General features: G+C 43.3%; 1 long non-coding RNA gene across 2 annotated transcripts in view; it reads right to left on the reverse strand.

Moving 5' to 3' along the window:
• The window catches only part of LOC130295574 (uncharacterized), a 35634-nt gene extending 18988 nt beyond the window's left edge, over positions 1-16646 (reverse strand). The window contains exons 1-3 of one of the 2 annotated variants that reach the window (XR_008848915.1): positions 16498-16646; positions 15455-15536; positions 5550-5685 (exon numbers count right to left, since the gene is read on the reverse strand). This is a non-coding gene — a long non-coding RNA (uncharacterized LOC130295574). Of the gene's footprint in view, positions 1-5549; positions 5686-15454; positions 15537-16497 lie in introns of those variants that run through there. The other variant, XR_008848916.1, reaches the window with a different exon arrangement.
• Between the last annotated feature and the right edge of the window lie 3052 nt (positions 16647-19698).

The following is a 19698-nucleotide window of genomic DNA, read 5'->3' on the forward strand; positions in this document are numbered from 1 at the left end:
CTGCTCTTGATGCCGCCACCGTTACGCTGTGGCATTAAGGCACTATATGGTCTCCTCATGCTGCCTCTACCTCCAGGCTGTGTCATTCAGCCACTATATGGCCTGCTTTTGCTGCCGCCACCTCCACGCTGTGTCATTCAGGCACTATTTGGTCTCCTCATGCTGCCGCCACCTCCACTCTGTGTCATTCAGCCACTATATGGTCTCTTCATACTGATGCCACCTCCAGGCTCTTTCATTGTGCCGCTCTGTGTCATTGATTCTAATAGCGACGCCTCTAATCTGCATGTCATACTGAATAACAGTATTATTTCACTAACCCAGCACACACACTATGTGGGTTACAGCAAGGCATAGTGTTCTACACCCCCATTGAGGCTCCCTGTAGGCCAAAATTTTTACAACTACGAGGACGCGGAGTCAGATGGCAGGAGGTGCTCAACCCAAAATGCAGATGTACATTTATGCTTGGGGGCCAAATCCTGCATTTGGAGACCATTGCTATGGGCAATCCCCAGCATAGAATTCATGCAATGGAGGATGCCTGCAAAATACAAAAATGCATCCTTCATATAAGGATACACTGGCTAATGTCAAACATCAGTTTTGAGGGTTAGTCAATGTTATTATTTACATCTACCACAGTGGGTCACCTATTTTCGTATTTTTGTATTAATTTATATGTTACACATCCACACCTTCATCTGGTGTAGGATGCCATTGTGGTACTTGTGGTCCTTTGCAGGCATCCCCCATTGTATTCATTTTATGATGGGGATTGCCCATAGCAACGGACCCCAAGTGCAGGATTTGCCCCCCAGCATAAATGCACATCCGCATTTTGAGTTGAGCACCTCCTGCCATCTGAGACCACGTCTTCGTAGTTGTAAAAATGTTGAAATTTTATACTAATGCACCTTATTATCATTTGAGGTAGCATTAAGGTACACCTGTGAGGCCGGCAACATATCAGCCAACTTGGGTGGGGCTTATAGTCTGTCTCCCTCCTCCCATTGTATGTGTGCTAAGCCACAATGGAGCTAACCTGGGAACAACTTGTGAGTCGGACCTAATGCTGTTGTAATTGCCCACTGGCCCCTGGTTGTGCTTATCATGCACAGGTAGGTTAGTGTTAGGTCCTGTGCCCCTTGAGAAACCTTGGCATTGGTGTGCGGGCTCTAGTATGTCCTTCATATAAGGATATACTGGCTAATGTCTCAATTTTACATCAGTTTTGAGGGTTAGTCAATGTTATTTACATCTACCACAGTAGTGCACCTATTTTTGTATTTTTCTTATTTCTCTGTAGGCTAGAAATAGCCGTTTTTTTAATACAGATTCGCTGCAAATAAATTAGGACCAAACCGAATATTTTCGGAAAATTCGGTGAATCGGCTGAATTGAATTTTTCAGAAATTCGCTCATCTCTAAAAATGACCCCAAATACACATACAAAATGACCACTGCCTTGTAAAGAAGCCGAGGGTAACGGTGATGGACTAACCAAGCTTGTCTCCAGACCTAAACCGTATTGAGCATCTATGGGCTCCAAGAGGCTTAAGACAGTGCTGGAAAATAATGGTGGCCACACAAAATATTTACACATTGGACCCAATTTGGACATTTCCCCTTAGGGTGCACTCACTTTTGTTGCCAAGGTTTAGACATTATTGGTTGTGTGTTGAGTTATTTTCAGGGGGCACAACATTAAACACTGTTATACAGTCTGAGCACTCACTACATTACATTGTAGCAGAAGTTCATTTCTTCAGTGTTGTCACATGAAAAAATAGAAGAAATTATTTACAAAAATGTAAGGGGTGGATTTACTTATGAGATATACTGTATATACATGTCTCAAAAAAATAAAGGGAACACTTAAACAACACAATGTAACTCCAAGTCAATCACACTTCTGTGAAATCACATTGTCGACTCAGGAAGCAACTCTGATTGACAATCAATTTCACATGCTGTTGTAAAAATGGAACAGACAACAGGTGGAAATTAGAGGCAATTAGCAAGACACCCCAATAAAGGAGTGGTTCTGCAGGTGGTGACCACAGACTACTTCTCAGTTCCTATGCTTCCTGGCTGATGTTTTGGTCACTTTTGAATGCTGGCGGTGCTTTCACTCTAGTGGTAGTATGAGACTACAAACCACACAAGTGGCTCAGGGAGTGCAGTTCATCCAGGATGGTACATCAAAGCAAGCTGTGGCAAGAAGGTTTGCTGTGCCTGTCAGCGTAGTGCCCAGAGCATGGAGGCAATACCAGGAGACAGGCCAGTACATCAGGAAACGGGGAGGAGGCCGTAGGAGGGCAACAACCCCGCAGCAGGATCGTTACCTGTGCAGGAGGAGCACTGCCAGAGCCCTGCAAAATGACCTCCAGCAGGCCACAAATGTGCATGTGTCCACTAAAATGGTCAGAAACAGACTCCATGAGGGTGGTATGAGGGCCCGGTGTCCACAGGTGTGGGTTGTGCTTACAGCCCAACACCGTTCAGGATGTTTGGCATTTGCCAGAGAACACCAAGATTGGCAAATTTGCCACTGGCGCCCTGTTCTCTTCACAGATGAAAGCAGGTTCACACTGAGCACATGTGACAGATGTGACAGAGTTGGAGATGCCGTGGAGAACGTTCTTCTGCCTCCAGCATGAACGGTTTGGCGGTGGGTCAGTAATGGTGTGGGGTGGCATTTCTTTGGGGGCTGCACAGCCCTCCATGTGCTTGCCAGAGGTAGCCTTACCTGCCATTAGGTACCGAGATGAGATCCTCAGACCCCTTGTGAGACCATATGCTGGTGCGGTTGGCTAGGGTTCCTCCTAATGAGAGACAATGCTAGACCTCATGTGGCTGGAGTGTGTCAGTATTTCCTTCAAGAGGAAGGCATTGATGCTATGGACTGGCCGCCCATTCCCCAGACCTGAATCCGATTGAGCACATCTGGGACATCATGTCTTGCTCCATCCCCCAATGCCACGTTGCACCACAGACTGTCCAGGAGTTGGCGGATGCTTTAGTTCAGGTCTGGGAGGAAATCCCTCAGGAGACCATCCGCCACCTAATCAGGAGCATGCCCAGGCGTTGTAGGGAGTTAATACGGGCACGTGGAGGCCACACACATTACTGAGCCCCATTTTGACTTGTTTTAAAAACATTACATCAAAGTTGGATCAGCCTGTAGTGTGGTTTTCCACTTTGATTTTGAGTGTGACTCAATATCCAGACCTCCATGGGCTGATAGATTTGATTTCCATTGATAATTTTTGTTGTCAATACATTCAACTATGTAAAGACAAAAGTATTTCATACGATTAGTTCATTCATTCAGATCCAGGATGTGTTATCTTAGTGTTCCCTTTATTTTTTTGAGTAGTGTATAATGTGAGGAGTGGACTCACTTATAGGAGATACTGTATATATAATGTGAAGGGTGGACTCACTTATGGGAGATACTGTATATATACTGAGAGGGGTGGACTCACTTATGGGAGATCCTGTATATATAATGCAAGGGGTGGACTCACTTATGGGAGATACTGTATATAATGTGAGGGGTGGACTCACTTATGGGAGATACTGTATATATAATGTGAGGAGTGGACTCACTTATGTGAGATACTGTATATAATGTGAGGGGTGGACGCACTTATAGGAGATACTGTATATATAATGTGAGGGGTGGACTCACTTATGGGAGAGACAGTATATAATGGGAGGGGTGGACTCACTTATTGGAGATACTGTATATAATGTGAGGGGTGGACTCACTTATGGGAGATACTGTATATAATGTGAGGGGTGGAGTCACTCATGGGAGATACTGTATATATAATGTGAGGGGTGGACTCACTTATGGGAGATACTGTATATATAATGTGAGCGGTGGACTCACTTATGGGAGATACTGTATATATATTGTGAGGGGTGGACTCACTTATGGGAGATACTGTATATAATGTGAGGGGTGGACTCACTTATGGGATATATTGTATATATAATGTGAGGGGTGGACTCACTTATGGGAGATACTGTATATATAATGTGAGGGGTGGAGTCACTTATGGGATATACTGTATATATAATGTGAGGGGTGGACTCACTTATGGGAGATACTATATATAATGTGAGGGGTGGACTCACTTATGGGACATACTGGCCCTCATTTACAAAGACTGGAGTGTCGGTTAGTTTTTTTTTTCAGTGTACTCGTCTTTTTTTTCCTTGTGATTTACTAATCTGTCGCATGTGTCATTTTTTTTTTGTGTCGCACGATATTAAATTCTGTCGCACGGGAATAAAAAGTGTCGGACTGGAAAAATAAAAATGAAACCAAATAAATAAAGTAAAGTTACTCTGCACAAGGATGTAACTTTACATTCATGATTGTTAATGGGTTAACAACCCAAGAGTTTTTAAAAAATATATATAACCAAATATATATATATATATATATATATATATATATATATATATATATATAAATTAAAAAAATCTATTACATAATTTAATCATAAAAGCGTTGAGGGGTTAAAAATGCTTTTAAAGTATGAAACAAGTAATTTAATCATGAACCACAATGGTCAGCTGTCCCTTCCTCAATAACACTCCATTTTTCCATTTTCACTCGACCCCTGGGCTGTCGGTTTTTCAGAGTTGAGAAATCACACTTTTTTCAGAGTGATTTCACAATTACTCCGAGTGATTTTTTCCATTTTGTCGGGCTAATGCCCATTTTTGAGTAAACCACGCCCATTTTGAAAATGAAGGTTTTTGAAAATGAAGGTTGTGCGCCTAAATTTTGGGCGCAGATTTGGTCGCACGCGGGATGCGACCAAATTTTGGGCGCAATAACCGAGAAAAAACGTCGGTTCTCCTTTAGTAAATGAGGGCCACTGTATTTATATTGTGAGGGGTGGACTCACTTATGGGAGATACTGTATATATAATGTGAGGGGTGGACTCACTTATGGGAGATACTGTATATATAATGTGAGGGGTGGAATCACTTATGGGATATACTGTATATATAATGTGAGGGGTGGAGTCACTTATGGGATATACTGTATATATAATGTGAGGGGTGGACTCACTTATGGGATATACTGTATATATAATGTGAGGGGTGGAGTCACTTATGGGATATACTGTATATATAATGTGAGGGGTGGACTCACTTATGGGAGATACTGTATATATAATGTGAGGGGTGGACTCACTTATGGGATATACTGTATATATACTGTGAGGGGTGGACTCACTTATGGGATATACTGTATATATAATGTGAGGGGTGGAGTCACTTATGGGATATACTGTATATATAATGTGAGGGGTGGAGTCACTTATGGGAGATACTGTATATATAATGTGAGGAGTGGACTCACTTATGGGAGATATAGCCCATCACCTTTTTCCATTTAGAGAATTCTAGATTGGAAGCCCTTAAGAGGCAGAGGAACTGTTATGGCGACAAGCTCCGTGCAGCCCCGTGGAATATGTTGGCGCTATATAAATCAAATAAATATGAAAAGCAACTTCTGCCCGATTATTTTTCAGTATATTTTTTTCTTACATGTTGTACTCCAGTTAGACCAGTAGAGGGCACTTTAGGATAAATGTTCCAATAGATGATCTATGATGCTGTCAATGAACTTGAAAAAGACGTCAATTTAACCTCTATTTGAAAAAGTAAAAAGAAATGAAACTACAAATATAAATTTGACCTCTTAGTACAAATTCCCAAACCCCCCAAAAAGTTTTTTTTCTCATATCTATCTATAGATACATTGTTTTCTTTTCTCATATATATACACACAGTCATGGCCGTGAACGTTGGCACCCCTGACATTTTTCAAGAAAATGAAGTATTTCTCACAGAAAAGGATTGCAGTAACACATGTTTTGCTATATACATGTTTATTCGCTTGTGTGTATTGTAACTAAACCAAAAAAGGGAGGAAACATGGTGGACATAATGTCACCAAACTCCAAAAACGTCTGGGCAAAATTATTGGCACCCTTTCAAAATTGTGGAAAAATAAGATTTTTCTCTGGTCTCTGCCGCACCCCGGGCAGAGATCGGAAGCGGATGCCTGCTGAAATGCTTCAGCAGGCATCCAGGGCAAACGCCAAGGGGGGCCATGTAGGCCGCAAGTCGCTAGGGAAATCACCCCTGCGATCTGCGACGATACCGGGCTGATCGGATCTCTGGGACCCGACCGCCCGGTAATTTTGCATGATCCCGGCTGTCACAGACAGCCAGGACCATGCTAAAGTATAGGAGCGAGGTGGCAAGCCTGCCACCTCCTCCTATCCCCTGCGATCCTTCGGTTAGCTAACCGACTGATCGTAGGGGGGGCGGTTACTTCCTCCCGCTCTGCCCGGCCGCTGGATGTCCGGAGAGGACAGGAGGAAGACCGGAGGACGTGGCGGGGGACGGGGGAGTGCTGGGGACCGGCCCCGGTACTTACCTCGTCCCTGAAGACCCGGATCCCGGCGATGAAGACAGCGGCGGCGACAGGCGAGTTCCTCATCAGCCACGGTCGGGCCCTTTACAGCAATGCACGTCGCCGTAAAGCGACATGCATTGCTGTAAGGGGACCCTGTATACTAAAACTCCCAGCATGCCCAGACAGCCCTTGGCGTCTGGGCATGCTGGGAGTTGCAGTTTTGCAACATCTGGAGGTCCACAGTTTGGAGACCACTGTTCCCTTCCAGATGTTGCAAAACTACACATCCTCAGCATGCCCTTACTGTCCAGGCATGCTGGGAGTTGTAGTTCTGTAACATCTGGCCCTTCAGATGTTGCAGAACTACAACTCCCAGCATGCCTGGACAGTTTTGGCATACTGGGAGTTGTAGTTTTACAACATCTGGAGGGCTACAGCTTGGACACCACTACACAGTGGTCCCCAAACTGTTCTCCTCCAGCTGTTGCGTAACCACTACTCCCAATATGCCCTTCGGCTGTCTGGGCATGCTGGGAGTTGTGGTTTTGCAACAACTGGAGGCACACTGGTTGGGAAACATTGTCTGTTTCCTAACTCAGTGTTTCCCAACCCGTGTGCCTCCAGCTGTTGCAAAACTATACCTACCAGCATGCACTGATAGACCGTGCATGCTGGGAGTTGTAGTTTTGCAACAGCTGCAGGTTCCCCCCCCCCCCCCCCCCCCGTGAATGTACAGGGTACATTCACATGGGCAGGGGGCTTACAGTAAGTATCAGGCTGCAAGTTTGTGATGCAGCAAATTTTGCGCGGCAGCTCAAACTCGCAGCGGGAAACTCGCAGTAATCCCCCGCCTGTGTGACTCTACCCTAAAAACACTACACTACACTAACACAAAATAAAATAAAATAAGTAAAAAAACACTACATATACACATACCCCTACACAGCCCCCCTCCCCTCCCCAATAAAAATGAAAAACGTCTGGTACGCCACTGTTTCCAAAATGGAGCCTCCAGCTGTTGCAAAACAACAACTCCCAGTATTGCCGGACAGCCGTTGACTGTCCAAGCATGCTGGGAGTTTTGCAACAGCTGGAGGCACCCTGTTTGGGAATCGCTGGCGTAGAATACCCCTATGTACCCCTATGCAAATCCCTAATTCAGGCCTCAAATGCGCATGGCACTCTCACTTCGGAGCCTTGTCGTATTTCAAGGCAACAGTTTAGGGCCACATATGGGGTATCGCCGTACTCGGGAGAAATTGCCTAACAAATTTTGGGGGGCTTTTTCTCCTTTCGCCCATTATGAAAAGGGGAAGTTGGGGTCTACACCAGCATGTTAGTGTAAAAAAAAAAAATTTTACACTAACATGCTGGTGTTGCCCTATACTTTTCATTTTGACAAGAGGTAAAAGGGAGTAAAGCCCCCCAAAATTTGTAATGCAGTTTCTCCTGACTACGGAGATACCCCATATGTGGGCGCAAAGTGCTCTGGGGGCGCACAACAAGGCCCAGAAGGAAGAGTGCACCATGTACATTTGAGGTGATTTGCACAGGGGTGGCTGATTGTTACAGCGGTTTTGACAAACGCAAAAAAAACACAAAACCCCACATGTGACCCCATTTTGGAAACTACACCCCTCACAGAATGTAATGAGGGGTGCAGTGAGAATTTACACCCCACTGGTGTCTGACAGATCTTTGGAACAATGGGCTGTGCAAACTAAAAAATTTGTACAGCCCACTGTTCCAAAGATCTGACAGACACCAGTGGGGGTAAATGCTCACTGTACCCCTTGTCACGTTCCTCAAGGGGTCTAGTTTCCAAAATGGTATGCCATGTGGAGGTTATTTTGCTGTCCTGGCACCATAGGGGCCTCCTAAATGCGACATGCCCCCCGAGCAAAATTTGCTCTCATAAAGCTAAATATGACGCCTTCTCTTCTGAGCATTGTAGTTCGCCCGCAATGCACTTCAGGTCAACTTATGGAGTACCTCCATACTCAGAAGAGATGGGGTTACAAATTCTGGGGGGTATTTTCTGCAATTAACCCTTGCATAAATGTGAAATTTGGGGGGGAAACACACATTTTAGTGATTTTTTTTTTTTACGTATGCAAAAGTCGTGAAACCCCTGTGGGGTATTAAGGCTCACTTAATTCCTTGTTACATTCCTAATGGGATCTAGTTTCCAAAATGGTATGCCATGTGTTTTTTTTTGCTGTCCTGGCACCATAGGGGCTTCCTAAATGCGACATGCCCCCGAGCAAAATTTGCTCTCAAAAAGCCAAATATGACTCCTTCTCTCCTGAGCATTGTAGTTCGCCCGTAGTGCACTTCAGGTCAACTTATGGGGTACCTCTATACTCAGAAGAGATGGGGTTACAAATTTTGGGGGGTATTTTCTGCTATTAACCCTTGCAAAAATGTGAAATTTGGGGGGAAACACACATTTTAGTGAAAAATATATAAATATTTTTTACATATGCAAAAGTCGTGAAACACCTGTGGGGTATTAAGGCTCACTTAATTCCTTGTTACGTTCCTCAAGGGGTTTAGTTTCCAAAATGATATAGCATGTGTTTTTTTTTTGCTGTTCTGGCACCATAGGGGCTTCCTAAATGCAACATGCCCCCCAAAAACCATTTCTGAAAAACGTACTCTCCAAAATCCCCTTGTCGCTCCTTCGCTTCTGAGCCCTCTACTGCGCCCGCCGAACACTTTACATATGAGGTATGTGCTTACTCAAGAGAAATTGGGCTACAAATATAAGTATACATTTTCTCCTTTTACCCCTTATAAAAATTAAAAAATTGGGTCTACAAGAAAATGCGAGTGTAAAAAATGAAGATTGTGAATTTTCTCCTTCACTTTGCTGCTATTCCTGTGAAACACCTAAAGGGTTAAAATGCTGACTGAATGTCATTTTGAATACTTTGGGGGGTGCAGTTTTTATAATGGGGTCTTTTATGGGGTATTTCTAATATGAAGACCCTTCAAATCCACTTCAAACCTGAACTGGTCCCTGAAAAATAGTGAGTTTGAAAATTTTGTGAAAAATTGGAAAATTGCTGCTGAACTTTGAAGCCCTCTGGTGTCTTCCAAAAGTAAAAACACGTCAATTTTATGATTCAAACATAAATTAGACATATTGTATATGTGAATAAAATAAAAAAAATATTTGGAATATCCATTTTCCTTACAAGCAGAGAGCTTCAAAGTTAGAAAAATGCAAAATTTTCTAATTTTTCATCAAATTTTGGGATTTTTCACCAAGAAAGGATGCAAGTTACCACAAAATTTTACCACTATGTTAAAGTAGAATATGTCACGAAAGAACAATCTCGGAATCAGAATGATAACTAAAAGCATTCCAGAGTTATTAATGTTTAAAGTGACAGTGGTCAGATGTTCAAAAATGGCCGGGTCCTAAGGTGTAAAATGGCTGGGTCCTTAATGGGTTAAACTCACCTGGGGCAAGTAACAGGTGTGGGCAATATAAAAATCACACCTGAAAGCAGATAAAAAGGAGAGAAGTTTACTTGGTCTTTGCGTTGTGTGTCTGTGTGGGCCACAATAAGCATAACAGAAAGAGGAGAAGAGAACTGTCTGAGGACTTGAGAACCAAAATTGTGGAAAAATATCAACACTCAAGGTTACAAGTCCATCTCCAGAGATCTAGATTTGCCTTTGTCAACAGTGCGCAACATTATCAAGAAGTTTGCAACCCAATTTACTGTAGCTAATCTCACTGGGCATGGCTGAAAGAGAAAAATTGATGAAAGGTGCCAACACAGGATTGATGGTGGAAAAGCAGCCCCAAACAAGTTCCAAATATATTTAAGCTGTCCTGCAGGCTCAGGGAGCATCAGTGTCAGCGCAAACTATACGTCGACATTTAAATTAAATGAAACACTATGGCAGGAGACTCAGGAGGACCCCACTGCTGACAAAAATAAAAAAGCAAGACTACATTTTGCCAAAATCAACTTGAGTAAGCCAAAATCCTTCTGGGAAAACATCTTGTGGACAGATGAGACCAAGCTTTTTGGTAAAGCCATTCTACTGTTTACTGAAAACAGAATGAGGCCTACAAAGAAAAGAACACAGTACCTACAGTGAAATATGGTGGAGGTTCACTGATGTTTTGGGGTTGTTTTGCTGCCTCTGGCACTGGGTGCCTTGGATGTGTACAAGGCATCATGAAATCTAAGGATTACCAATAGTTTTGGGTCGCACTGTACAGCCCAGTGTAAGAAAGCTGGGTTTTCGTCCGAGATCTTGGGTCTTCCAGCAGGACAATGACCCTAAACATACATCAAAAATCACCAAGAAATGGATGGCAACAAAGAGCTGGAGAGTTTTGAAGTGAACAGCAATGAGTCCAGATCTAAATCCCATTGAACACCTGTGGAGAGATCTTAAAATTGTTGTTGGGAAAAGGCGCCCTTCCAATAAGAGAGACCTGAAGCAGTTTGCAAAGGAAGAGTGGTCCAACATTTCGGCTGAGAGGTATAAGAAGCTTATTGATGGTTATAGAAAGTGACTGATTTCAGTTATTTTTTCCAAAGGGTGTGCAACCAAATATTAAGTTAAGGGAGCCAATAATTTTGTCCAGACGTCAAAAAGCACCCAGAAATGGATGGCAACAAAGTGCTGGAGAGTTCTGAAGTGGCAGCAATGAGTCCAGATCTAAATCCCATTGAACACCTGTGGAGAGATCTTAACATTGCTGTTTGGAAATGGGCCCCTTCCAATAATAGAATCTGTTTGGAAAAAAGAAAGAGAGACCGATACCGGCGCCTAGTGCATTACCCTTGGTAGGAGGAGCAGTAGGTCAGGGGATTGGCCCAAGGACCATATGGATGGCTGCTCACCTATGCAAAGCCTATCACCCCAGTGGAAAATGGGGTACTAGTGAAGTTGTAGCCGCTGCTTGCCTCTAGGGTTGCAGGATCCAGCAGTGCTGCTGGCCTGGATACAGAGATGAAGAGACCAGAACCCTTTAGTGATGGCGCTGCGGCTCCCTCAATTGAAGAGGATGGACTAGAAGATTTTTTAAAAGGTTCGCAGTGGAACCACTTTTATTTAGTTAGAAAATAAAAAACAGGTGATGACGCATTTCGGGAGGTGCCCCTCCCTTCCTTCTGATCTGAGGAAGGGAGGGCACCTCCCGAAACATGTCATCACCTGTTTTTCACCACTTGCAGTGCAGTCATGCCTAGTGTGTGTGTCCAGAGTGTTGGAGACCTCAAAGTCAAGTCCTGCAGCCAACATCAATTCAAATAAGCTACAGTCATAGCTTTATGAGTCAAGTCAGTCCCTGTCATCTGTCAAGTCAGCGTGGTCTGCATTCAATAGGCCAGTCCAAGTGCTGAAGAAACCTCACATGATGTTAAATCAGCACAAAAATTGTTCCTGCCGGGATCTTTATGGCATGGGTTTCTATGGCCGCGCATCTGCATGGAAACTTTACATCACCAAGCACAATGCCAGGAGTTAGATGGAGTGGTGTAAAGCTCACCGCCACTCGACTCTGGAGCAGTGGAGATGTGTTCAGAGATGTGGCACCTTTAGGGTAGGGTCACATGTAACGGTCCGCAGTGTATTTTATGCTGCAGATCCGTTGGTGACCCGACCCATTTTGCTCATGTGGAGTGCAATGTCTGAGTGGACTTGGCGACTCGCAGGCCCCGTGTGTGGCTGCTCGTACCGGAAGATTGCCGCTGTGAGCAGGCCAGGGGCAGGGCGAGGCCGGTGAACGGGGGTGGCAACAGCGGGAGACACAAAATGGGTAGGTTACCGGCGGATCTGCAGCGTAAAATACGCTGCGAATCTGTTATGTGTGACCCTACCCTTAGGATGAACTAGAATTAAGATTGTGAGCCAGGCAAAATTTCAAACAGACACCCTACAAAGTCTTGTAGAAAACCTTCTCAGATGAGTGAAGGCTGGATAACAGCAAAGTTGGGACCAACTCTATAGTAATTCCTCTGGATTTATAATGAAAAGCCCTACAAGCACTAGTAAGTGTAATGTGTAGGTGTCCCTTCTTTACTGAGATGGTACCGCGCTGTGGCCAGTGATTAGCTGAAGGGGGTCGTCCAGCAGGGATGGCATGTCACAGGAACCAGGAAGAAGCAGTGAAGAGTGGAAACCGAGCAGCAGCTGTTGTTAAAGCACTTTTATATTTTTAAACCACCCCCAACCATATATATATATATATATATATATATATATATATGACCTTTTTTTATCCCAGATAATCTATACAATGAACAAATACAACAGTATAGCTAGGGGGAGATTGTTGAGCAATGTGCCCCAGGTGCTGGGTGATAAACATTAAAGGGGTACTTGATGTCTGTTCATGGGGCCACTGGGTCTCCCAACAATCTCCCTGCAGCACCTGATGTTTGTTTAGAATGCCGGCTGTGGTGCTGGAGGCTTGTGATGTCATGGCCACGCCCCCTAATGATGCCACACCCCCACAATGCAAGTCTATAGGAGGGGACGTGACGGCCACCATGCTCCCTCACATAGACTTGCATTTAGAGGGAGGGCATGACATCATAAGGGGGGCGTGGGCTTGAGGTCACAAGCCTCTGGCGCTGCATTGCTAGTCATCCGGCACGGAGCGAACTGTTCACTCTGTGCACCGGATGGCTGGGGTGCCGCAGCAGTGATCGTGGGGGTCCCAGCGGCAGGACCCCCGCAATCAGACATCTTCGATAGTTTTCGACGAACATATTCTAGTGGCGGAGTACCCCTTTAAGACAAACAAGCCACTGTTTTGAACAGGGTATAGAGATGTAGAGCCTGCTGAATCTTTGTCATTGTTGAAGAAAGTTTAGTTACATTTTTTTAAAGTTCTTTGTGTATTATAGACCTTGTAAGTTTTACTGATTCCATAAAACTATTATTAGTCAGCCAAATTTTTGTCAAATAATTGACATGTAAACGGTGATATCTTATCGCTATCTATAACTACATTCCTAAAGTTCTGCGCATATCTTCCGTTATGCAATGTTAGCTAAAGATTACACTAGAGATGAAATCTCTGTACTTAATGTTAGCAGCAAAAAAGCCTTAAACTTAGATATTAGTGCCATAGAGGCATACTGTACAGCTGCTATAGGGCTCTAAAAGAGAGGGGGTCTGGCCTTGATTGTTACCATCAACTATCTGCTCCAGATGTACCGTGATGTTATTCAAGGAAAACAGTTATCCCGTTCACCCACACTAAACCCAATACACAGGGTTATAGTGCAGGTGAACAGGAGACCGATGCGGGGTCTCTGATTAGTATACATACCTGCAGTTCAGCATCCGGTCCCTCTGAAGATTGGCTTATATATGTGCTGGAGGCGGGCCCACCGGCTGGATTCAAATATTCATGGACGCTGGTCATGTGAGCGCTACAGCCTACTGAGTGCTCACGTGACCAGCAACCATGAATATTCAAATCCAGACGGCGGGCCTGCCTCCAGCCCACAATTCTGTGCAGATAGAAGCTGATCTTCAGAGGGACCGGGCGCCGGACTGCAGGTATGTATATTAGTAAGAGATGCCCCATCGGTCTCCTGTTCACCCGCACTATAACCTGGTGTATTAGGTCTAGTGTGGGTTAACGGGATGACTGTTTTCCTTTAAAGGAGTACTCCCCCCCGATTGCCGGGTTGGTTTCCGGCCACTGGGACCTTTTTGTTCAGAACGCTGGTTTCGGGCAGCTGTGGTCGTGACGTCACGCCCCGACCCCTTCATGTCTATGGGGGGGGGGGGGGGGGCATGGCAAGCGATTACAGCCATCAAGCCCCCTCCCATAGACATGAATGGATCAGACATCCTATCCCCTAACCTTTGCATAGGCAATAAGGTGTCCAGGGGCAGAGTACCCCTTTAATGAAGTAGATGCGGAAAGGTAAAAAGATATAGGAGGAAATATCCACCAAGCTCTTTTGTACTTGGTAAAAAAAACAAAAAACAGCACCATAATGGGCAGCTACATTAATGTCTACTTTTTATTACTAGCAAAATGTAGAAAAGAGGGGTGTACCATTCTCTAGTGCAACTAATGGAACATGTATGATCGTACAATGGTATAATGGAATGTAGGTCCAATCACAAAGTTTAAATAAAAATATAATTTAATTGCTGAATATATTTAGATTCCCATTTATACAGGGTTAAAGGATTACTATGAAATAGTTATAGAGCCAACAGCAGGGCCCTTGCAGTCGCTCTCAAAGAATGTTACAATAGTAAAACAATTTATAAAAAAAAAAAAGGTGCAATTCAAATATACATAATACATATTATAGCAGCAGATGGAATAAGGGGGGAGATTTCTCAAAACATGTTCATAGGAAATGTTGCTGCCCATAGCAACCTATCAGATCACTTCTTTTATTTTTCACAGGCTTTTTTTAAAATGAATTAAGTGATCTGATTCGTTGCTTTGGGCAAATCAGTAACTTTTACTCTGCACAGGTTTTGATAAATCTCCCCCAAGGTCACCATTTGTATATGTTCTCTTATTATATAAAGCGCTATGGCACCTTATATAGTACCAAAGCATATACAATATTTAAACTTTGTGATTGGACCTACATTCCATTATACCATTGTACGATTATACATGTTCCATTAGTTGCACTAGTGAACGGTACACCCCTCTTTTCTACATTTCGCAGATTTAAAGGAGTATTCTGGCTTTATACATCTTATCCCCTATCAAAAGGGTGCATGATCGCAGGGGTCCCAAGACGGTGACGTGATATCACGGCCATGCCCCCTAGTGACATCAAGTCACACCCCCCCCATTCATGTCTATGGGAGGGGGCGTGACAGGGGCCTTTGAGTAGGGGATAAGATGTATAAAGCCTGAATACCCCTTTAAGGCTGTACAGGGTACACAGCTTATTACCAGATCTCCTGTAACTAATCCCCAGCTATTGTTAAGCTACATATTCGTATAACGTCTTATATTTATTACTGACCTCAACAGTTGTATTTTAGAGATCCTTAAAGTGGACCTGTTCACTTTCTGGAAATGTCTGTTTTAATAAATATTCATATTCCCTGTGAAAAAACAAATCTTTCTTTTAAAGGACTGAGAAGTGCATTTCTTCTGTTATTCTTACTAGAAATGTTTGACTAAATGCTATGTGGTAAGCTTGTGGGGATGTAGGGTAGGTAGGGTGTAGCTGTGCAGTGATGAAAGGGTGTTGTATTAACCCATAACTGTTGTGACGCCAGGGTGCGGGTTCTTCCTCTATATATATATATATATATATATATATATATATATATATATATATATATATCCCATCGCCACCCGTCCCAGGAACAATAGAGAGGAATAAAGGACTGTCCACAATCGGAGGTTTAGTAAACTGGAAATAACTTTACTGCAACTTTTATGCAGGTTAACAGTAGTAACAGTCTTTACAGAGGACCGGACTTTAAAGGACAACTGTAGTGGTACACATTTATATATGCCCGTGCCCGGGCCTCAAAAATAAACAAAATAAACTCATACATACCTTCCTACGAGCCCCCGTTGGTCCGGCACAGGCCTCAGAGTCCGGCAGTCATTCCACTTCCTGGGGACGGGGACACCGCAGAGCCATTGGCGTATCACCGGCCGTAGCGAAGTCCCGCCCCGGTCGGTGATAGGCTGAGCCCACTGTCATATAAGGAGCTCTGGCCGGCTTCTTACATGAACGTGGGCTCAGCCTATCACCGACCGGGGCAGGACATCGCTACGGCCGGTGATACGCCGACGGCTCTGCGGCGTCCCCAGGAAGTGGAATGATGTCAGCACTGCTGGACCGTAGGACTCGTAGGAAAGTATGTATGAGTTTATTTTGTTTATTTTTGAGGCCCGGGCACTACAGTTGTCCTTTAAGTTCCTCACAGTTGGCTGGGACCCTGTAGGGAACAAGCTCTGACGCCTGCCCTACGCCGTTCCACTGAATCTAGGGTTTGATTTTAGGTTCAGTAGTCACGTAGATTTAGGATTGAGTTTAGTTGAACTCACGGTTTGGTATCCGGCTGAAGTTAACAGGCTTCAGGCCTAGATTTGTCTGCCAGCTTTGCACAGAGCTCCGCTCGCTGTCATATCCCAAGGGAAAGAGAGCGATGATTGGGTAACAGCGCCCTTATATGGCAAGGGGCAGACTCATAGCTTATTGGTTCCACCAACTGTCAGTCCCTTCACAAAGCATTGTGGTACATCATGTGACCCACTCACGTGACCTGGAAGGTCCTTAAGCTTAACCTAACAGTAGGCTTATTAGTCATGTGACCTAAGGTCCTGGAAGTACTATACATATATATATATATATATATATATATATAAATTATATACATCTAACACATAAAATTAAAGAAGGAAGAGGTGACAAAGGGCCATCTCACCAGGAGGATCCTACCGGTGTGCAGGAACTCTGACTTTGGGGACTTAGCACAAAAGGTGCGGTACAATGTACGGTACGGGACATCACATACAGGGGGAGAGGGGCAGCTCACTATGCCTTTATATAACTGAAGGTAAAGGCTGTATTTTGTTTTATGCTGAAAAACAAAATGGAAAAACCCTGTTTGAACTTCACATCTGTGCCACTGGTTACCAAACTTTTAAAATTTTTTTTATTTCTGAGCCAAGTATCAAGGAGGTGGAATCAAGCTGATCAAGTGGCACAGCCTGGCACACCTCCTTGCTCACCCTTACCTCCAAGCCCCTTCCTACTTGATTGATGCACAGGGCTCTGCTTATCAGTAAAGGAGAGGATGGAAAGTTAAGGCAGCGAGGAGACGTGCCATTAAAGGGGTACTCCACCACTGCTCAGCGTTTGGAACAAAATGTTCCGAATGCTTAGAGCAGGCGCCGGGATCTCGTAATGTCATAGCCCCGCCCCTCATGACATCACGCCCCTCAATGTAAGTCTATGGGAGGGGGCGTGACATTGAGGGGGCAGGGTGTGATGTAATGAGGGGCGGGGCTATGACATCACGAGCTCCCGATGCCGACACTAAGCATTCAGAAGATTTTGTTCCAAAGCTGAGCAGCAGAGTACCCCTTTAAAGTGACACTTTAGCAGCTCTTTGACACTTGGCTAAGAAAAAAAAGGAGATTTTAAGAGTTTGGCAACAACCATTAGCTCCAGGAGACCAGGAGATCTACAGTTTGCTTTTATACCCTAACAGCTATCCAACAGTGTCTGCAGCACTTAGCAGCAAATACAGGAGATAGTTCAGTGTAATTAATTTATAATCAATTTAACATAGATAAAAACCAAGTACAGAAAAAGCTCTGGGGTAATAAAAACCACAGGTGCAGGGTTACAGAAACTACGTTTCCTGAACTTTCTTTTAGGCAGATGTTACAATCCATGCAATATAACAGCAAACTTTGGTAGTGCAATAAATGGGGTAGAGTTGGAAAAATAGTAACTTTAAATTACTTTGCACTCAGGGATTTGCAGTTATGGTGAAGCTGTTATGACTTCACTTGGTTTAGCTGGACTTTAGACTGACTTAGGAGACAATTAACACAGACCTATGACTCTAATTGACACAGTGATCACATGACACCTCTGCAACCTTCCCCTTAAATACCCAGCCAATTTTCACTGTAGGGCCCGGCCATTTTTTGCACATCTGACCACTGTCACTTTAAAGGGTACCTCTCATCAAAAAAACTTTTGATATATTGTAGATTAATGTATGCAGAATAACTTTACAATTGCATGTTATTAAAAATATGCTTCTTTCTATTTAATTTTCCACTTTGAAGAAATGACCACTAGGGGTCTCCCTACCAGTCCTGGCAGCAAGCATTTCAGACTCATGCTGGAGTCCTAAACACTACGAGCTGCCAGTCTGCTTTGTTCACAAAGGAGAACACTCAGAGCTGCCAGCCTGCTTTGTTCACAGCCTGTTTGGCTGTGAACAAAGCAGGCTGGCAGCTCTGAGTGTTTAGGACTCCAGCATGAGTCAGAAATGCTTGCTGATAGGACTGATCGGGAAAAATGCAATAGAAAGAAGCATATTTTTCATTAACATGATATTGGAAAGTTATTCAACATTCATTAATCTAAAATATATCAAAAGTTTATTTGATGAGAGGTACCCTTTAAGCATTAATAACTCTGGGATGCTTTTACTTTTCATTCTGATTCCGAGATAGTTTTTTCGTGACATATTCTATGTCAAAGTAAAAAAAAAAAGCAAAATTTTCCATTTTTTCATCAAATTTTGGAATTTTTCACCAAGAAATGATGCAAGTATCGATACTTGCATCATTTCTTGGTGAAAAATTCCAAAATTTGATGAAAAAATTGAAAATGTTGCATTTTTTTTTACTTTGAAGCTCTCTGCTTATAAGGAAAATGGATATTCCCAAAAAATTATATATTGATTCACATATACAATATGTCTACTTTATGTTTGCACGATAAAGTTGACATATTTTTACTTTTGGAAGACAAAGTTCAGCAGCAATTTTCCAATTTTTCACAAAATTTTCTAAATCGAAATTTTTCAGGGACCAGTTCAGTTTTGAAGTGGATTTGAAGGGCCTTCTTATTAGAAATACCCCATAAATGACCCCATTATAAAAACTGCACCCCTCAACGTATTCAAAATGACATTCAAAAGGTTTGTTTGTTCACAGGAATAGCAGCAAATTGAAGGAGAAAATTCTAAATCTTCATTTTTTACACTGGCAGCAAAAAAATAAATAAATTAAGAAAAAAAACACATGGCATACTATTTTGGAAACTTCACCCCTCAAGGAACGTAACAAGGGGTACAGTGAGCTTTAACACCCCACAGGTGTTTGACGACTTTTCGTTAAAGTTGGATGTGTAAATGATTTTTTTTCCTCTAAAATGCTAGTTTTCCCCCAAATAATTTTTTTTTTTACAAGGGGTAATAGGAGAAAATGCCCCCCAAAATTTGTAACCCCATATCTTCTAAGTATGGAAATACTCCATGTGTGGACGTCAAGTGCTCTGCTGGTGCACTACAATGCTCAGAAGAGGAGTAACATTTGGCTTTTGGAAAGCAAATTTTGCTGAAATGGTTTTTGGGGTGCATGTGGCATTTAGGAAGCCCCTATGGTGCCAGAACAGCAAAAAAAACAAAAAAAAAAAAAAACACATGGCATACTATTTTGGAAACTACACCCCTCAAGGAACGTAACATTTTTATAAGGGGTAATAGGAGAAAATGACCC

The sequence above is a fragment of the Hyla sarda genome, chromosome 11, assembly GCF_029499605.1.
Source record: "Hyla sarda isolate aHylSar1 chromosome 11, aHylSar1.hap1, whole genome shotgun sequence".
Taxonomy (NCBI): Eukaryota; Metazoa; Chordata; class Amphibia; order Anura; family Hylidae; genus Hyla; species Hyla sarda.